The sequence below is a fragment of the Dromiciops gliroides genome, chromosome 1, assembly GCF_019393635.1.
Source record: "Dromiciops gliroides isolate mDroGli1 chromosome 1, mDroGli1.pri, whole genome shotgun sequence".
NCBI classification, from domain to species: Eukaryota; Metazoa; Chordata; class Mammalia; order Microbiotheria; family Microbiotheriidae; genus Dromiciops; species Dromiciops gliroides.
Genome location: NC_057861.1, coordinates 109,162,802 through 109,169,044, shown reverse-complemented (window position 1 = coordinate 109,169,044; position 6,243 = coordinate 109,162,802).

The window sequence follows — 6,243 nt, the reverse complement described above, 5'->3', positions numbered from 1 at the left end:
ATTCAGCTGTTCCCTAATTGATGGGCATTCTTTCAATTTCTAGTTCTTTACCACCACAAAAAGGGCTTCTATAAATATTTTAGAAGATATAGGTTCTTTTCCTTTTTGCTTGATCACTTTGGGAGACAAGCCTAATAGTGGTATTTCTGGGTATACAGTTTTATAAGTGCTTGGACATAAGTCCAGATTGCTCTCCAAATTGGTTGGATCAGTTTACAGTTCCATATAGAGTATATTAATGGCCTAATTTTCCCACACCCCCCTTCAATATTTGTTATTTTCCCCTTCTATAATTTTAGCCAATCTGATAGTTGTGAGATGGTATCTCAAAGTTGTTTTAATTTGCATTTCTCTAATCAATAATGATTTAGAACATTTTTCATCAATATTCATTAGTCAAATTGGTCTATTATTTTCTTTCTTTTTGTTTTTCCTTGTTTAGGTATCGGCACCATATAAAGAGTTTGGTAGAACTTTTTTGCCTATTATTTTAAATAATTTATTTAATATTAGAATTAGTTGATCTTTAAACATTTCATAGAATTCACTTGTAAATCCATAAGGTCTTGATGCCTTTTTATTAGAAAGCTCATTTATGACCTGTTCAATCTCTTTTTCTAAAATAGGTTTATTTAGGTATTCTATTTCTTTTTCTGTTAATTTGGGTATGTATTTTTACATTTCACTTAAATTGTTAAATATATCAGCATATGATTAAGCAAAATAACTCCAAATAATTGCTTTAATTTAATCTCCATTAGTGGTGTAGTCACCCTTTTCATTTTTGATATTAGTGATTTGATTTTCTTCCCTTTTAAAAAATCATATTAACCAAGGGTTTATCTATTTTGTTGTTTTTTAAACAATAAAACCAACTCCTAGTTTTATTTAACAATTCAATGACTTTTTGACATTCAATTTTATTACTCTCACCTTCAATTTTTTTAGGATTTCAAATTTGGTGTTTAATTTTTTTCTTTTTTTAAAAATTGCATACCCAATTCATTGTTAAGCTCTTTCTCTGTTGTATTGATGTAAGCATTTAGAGATATGGCTTTTCCTTTGATTACTGCTTTTGCTGAATACCATAAATTTTGGTATGTTGTTTCATTATTATTATTATTCTCTTTAATAAAATTGTATTTCTGTGACTTGTTCTTTAACCCACGCATTCTTTAATATTAGGTTATTTTGTCTCAAATTGATTTTAACCTTTTTTAAATAGTCTTTTATTATTTTAATGATTTTAATGATATTTTATGATATTTAACATTTATGCTTTGCTGCATTTATTTTTATGCCCTAATATATGGTCGATTTTTGTAAAGTGCCATGAACTACTGAGAAAAGGCATATACATTTCTGTTCCCATTTAATTTTCTCCAGATGTTTATCATATCTACCTTATATGAGATTCTATTCATGTCCTTGATTTCTTTTTTCTTTTTTATTAGATTTATCTTGTTCTGAGAGAGGAAGTTTGAAGTCCCCCACTATTAGGGTTTTACTATTTATTTCCACTTATAATTAAAATCTACCTTTTACTTGAAAAATTTGGATGTTATATATAGTATTTGATGCACATATATTTAGTATTTCTCTTCATTATCTATGGTAGCTTTTATCATAATGTAGTTTCCCTGTTTATTTCTTTTAATTAAATCTATTTTAGCTTTAACTTTGTTTGAGATTATGATTTCTATCCTTGCTTTTTTTTATGTCATCTGAAGCATAATAAATTTTATTCCAGTCCTTTATTTTATGCTATGTGTAGCTCTCATTTTTAAATGTGTTTCTTGTAATCAACATATTGTCTGGTTCTGTTTTTTGTCCATTATGCTATCCATTTCAGTTTTATAAGTGAGTTTATCCCATTCACATTCAAAGTTATAATGACTCGTTTTGCATTTCCTTCCATCCTATTTTTCCTTACTGTTTATCCATCTCTCTCTCCTTTTACCCTATTCCTCCTCAGAAGTCTAATTTATTTCACTGTCTCCCTAGTCTGCACTCCCTTCTAAGAGTCTCCCTATATCTTATCCCCTCACCCTCCTATTTCTCTGTAAATTAAGAAAACTTTATCCCATATTAGATGTATATGTTATCTCCTCTTTAGCCTAGTTTCAATGAGAATAAGGTTCCCACATTATCTGCCCTCCATTCACTCTTTCCCCTTCATTCTAACAGTTCTTCCATATATGCCTCTTTTATATGAGATAATTTGCTCCATGTTATCTCTTACTACCCAATTTTATTTTTTAAGATCATCCCATCATAATCAACTCAACTGAAAGACTCTATGTATGCTCTTTTTAACTACCCTAGTAATGATAACATTCTTAAGAGTTACAAATATCATTTTCCCATATATGAAGTACACAGTTTAACCTTATTAAATACTTTATAATTAGTCTTCATATTTACCTTCTTATCTTTCTCCTGATTCTTGTAAGTCAAATTTTCTGTTCAATTCTTTTCCTCAAGAATAACTGAAAGCCATTTAATTCATTAAATATCCATCTTTTCCCTTGCAGGATTACATTTAGCTTTGCTGAGTAGGCTATTCTCAGTTGTAAGCACAGCTCCTTTGCTCTTTGGAATATCATATTCTAAGTCTGTCAGCCTTTTAATGTAAAAGCTGCTTAATTTTTTATTATCCTGACTGTTGTGATAAAATAATGGAATTTGGCAGATGCCCAGGGGTCCCACCTGATTGATTTAGTATCTTTTGAATTGGGTTAGAATGAGAAAATGACTAAGTACCTACTTAAGGATGATTGGATGGGGACCACACCTAGCTGGCCCTGAGTGACATTGTTTTCAGAGGCAGTGTAATACTGACATCAGCAAGAGACAGCTCTCAACCAGTCAGCTTGAAGGACCTCCCCCTTTGGAGGAGGGAGAGAGGAACTAGGAAGTGGACACTCGCTCATGGAAGGAGCCTCTTTTTGGTGAGGAATAGGCGTGTGACTGGAGAGGGAGAACAGGAGGGTCCCTTGTCATTTGGGACATGAGCTTGGTGGCAGAATTTCATGTGGGCTGCTAGGAAAGGAAAGGTTTCTGTCTCTCTGGCTATACCAAATAGACCCAAGCTTTAATAAATCTTTAAAAGCCTAAACTCTTGCTGAATTTATCAGTGATTTTAGCCAGTTTCCCCCCCAAGACTGGGGGGTGGGGCAGATTAGAACCCACATTTAGATTTTAAACAACACACTATATATCCCTAGTATTTAAATTGTTTATTTTTATTTGCTTGTAATATTTTTTTCCTTGACCCGGGACCTTCAAAACCTAGCTATAATGTTCCTGTGAGTTTTTATTTTGGAATCTCTTTCAGGTAATGACTGGTAGATTTTTTTCAATTTCTATTTTATGATCTAGTTCTAAAACTTCAGGGAAATTTTCCTTAATAATTTCTTGAAGTATAACATCTAAACTCATTTTTTGTCATAATTTTCACATAGTCCAACAATTCTTATATTATCTCAAATCAATCTGTTTCTAGGTCAGCTGTTTTTCTAATGAGATATTTCACATTCTCTTCCATTTTTCATTCTTTTTATTTTGTCTTGTTATTTCTTGATGCCTTATGAAGTCATTGGCTTCCCTTGCCCAATTCTAATTTTTAAGGAGTTATTTTCAAGGAGTTATTTTCTTCCAAAAGTGTTTTTTTCAAATTGGTTGAATTTCTTTTCATAATTCTGTTGATTTTCTTGCATTACTTTCATTTTCCCCCAATTTTCCCTTAACCTCTCTTATTTGATTTTCTAAGTCTTTTCTAAGCTCTTATAACAATTCTTTTGGGGCTTGTGACTATTTTACATTTTTCCTTGAAGCTTTATAAGTAGCTATTTTGACTTCATTGTCTTCTTCTGCTTTTGGACCCTGATCTTCTTTATCACCACAATAACATTTTATGATTGGGTTCTTACTCTGTTGTTTGCTCATTTTTAAAGATCTATTCTTGGCTATTAACTTTATGTCAGGGTTGGGCTCTGCTCCTAGAGTGTGAGTGATGTCTCAGAAGACATCAGGTTTTTCATACTGTTGTTGTCTGAGCTCTATCTTGGGTTTTTTGACTTCTTGGTTCTTTCAATGTCCTATAACCCAAGGCCAGGTGTGGTCACTGCTCCTCTGGTTCATCCCTTGGTTTATGAGTGACTCAAGTACTCATTTCTGCCCCTGAGCTACAACCAGGGCTCACAGTAGTGCTGCCACTGCAAACACTCTATTACTGGTTCCTCCTGCAGTCACAAGCATCAGCTTCTCCTTCTGCCCTGTAAGTGAAACTAGGCAGTCTGCTCTCCTGTGACTATAACCAATGGGGAAGCCACCCTCTGCTGCCATGTTCCTCCTCACCCACAGCCATAGCCTGTGACCAACTCTGGTCCCTGCCAGTGAAGGGCCCCCCCAATCTTCCCTTGATCAGCCACCCAACCCCAACACATTTGTAGGGTGAAAATTCTGGAAGCTAAAACTGCCACTTACAGAACTGCCCCCAAGGATTGGGGTTTGTTGAGTTGGTGGTATCTGCCCAGGGATGTCTGTACTTCCTCTGACTACCATCTTGGGAGGTCAGAGCTTTCCTAATGTCCTCCCAAGTTGTCTTAGACTGGATGACTGCTTTACCCAAACTTTTAATTATTTCTACTGCTCTAAAATTCACTTAGAGACATTGTGGGTTTTTTTTTTTTAGGAGGGAGGGAAATTTGGAGAACCAAATAATTTCCTGCTTTATTTTGCTATTTTCTCACAATTCCTGATGATTTATTTTGACTGCAGCAATTCAAAAACAAAGTTGACTAAAGTTCATCCAATAGCCACAGGAGTTGTCACACCCAGTGAAATAATTTGTCCTTAAAGTTCCAGGTATTATAATAATAATTAGTTAATTGACTATTCTTGATTGAAGTTCTATTCTTAGATTTCCCTTTGCTATTCTACAGCAAGAAGTGAAAGGAGGCAAACAAACACAAGCTCTGAGGCCTCAATGAGTTGTTTTGGAGTATTAGCTGGGCACATTAGGGCTTTCCTTTGATTAGCAGTGCCAGTCAATGCAAGCTCCACCATGTTCCAAAACTGACAACAAACTATTTTTTGGGAATCAATCCAGGTAAGTGTGGAGAGGCTTATTACCACTATTAGCCTACTGGCAAATGACTTAACATCTGTCTGTCTCAGTTTCCTCAACTGTAAAATGGGGTTGATAATAGCACCTATCTTCCAGGGTTGTTGTAAAGATCAAATTAGTTATTTGGATCTTAACACAGTTCCTACAGGTATTTAATACATGTTGTTCCCTTTCCTTTCACCTTGACTGGAAAAAGTATATTCAGAGTTCATTTACAAATGCCCTTCAGCACAGTGCTAAATAGGTCTTGAGAATCTTTGGAGAGGATCTTTTTCAGTTTGAAAGTACTACATGGGGTTACTATTCTTTAAGTTTTATATTATGTTTGTGTAATGGGGCTCTGGCCAATGAGGATCCAATCCTTAGGTCGTATGCAATATGTTCTGCTTGATGTCCATCTCATCCACTGGAGGCTTGGGTGAGCCTGCTTCTGGGCATGAATAATTTAGAAACACCTTCCCCATAGACATTCTCTTTCTATTTTTGTCCTTACTAAATTTTCTCAATAAATATCCATTGTAAAAATTAATTGGTATTGATTGATTAATTGATGTTGAGGAAATATTAACTGGTTAAATGAATTTAGGGGGAACACACTGGATAGGGGCTCATAAGCAATAGTATTAGAAAACCTCCCACACCTCAGGGTTACTCATAGAACTCCGAGGGGAGAAGTAGACCAGACTTATTGTTTGAGTTTGGTTTGGGAAGTTGAGTCAAGAGCTAATGTGGCATATGTGGGGGCTCATTCACAGTAAACATCAGGTTTTTCACAACTATTAAGTCCCACTCAAAAGATATTTCACTCTAGGCTCTCTTTATTGAGTACCCATGTTTTTAAGATCCACTACGGAAAAGTGAAGATGTTCTAATATTTCCACATGTGTAAATATTTATGCAAATATGATGCTTTTCCAATTAGAATCAACATATTCCACTTCAGTATATGAAAGTTTTCATTCATTAGAGCTTCTTTCATAGGACACAGGTATTGAATTTACTTCCTTGTGAGCATATTTAAAATATTTTTACAAAATCAATTTTAAAATCCTTAATTATTGTTTGACATTTCTTTTAAGATTTCATACAATTAAAGCAGACATTGAGTTTAA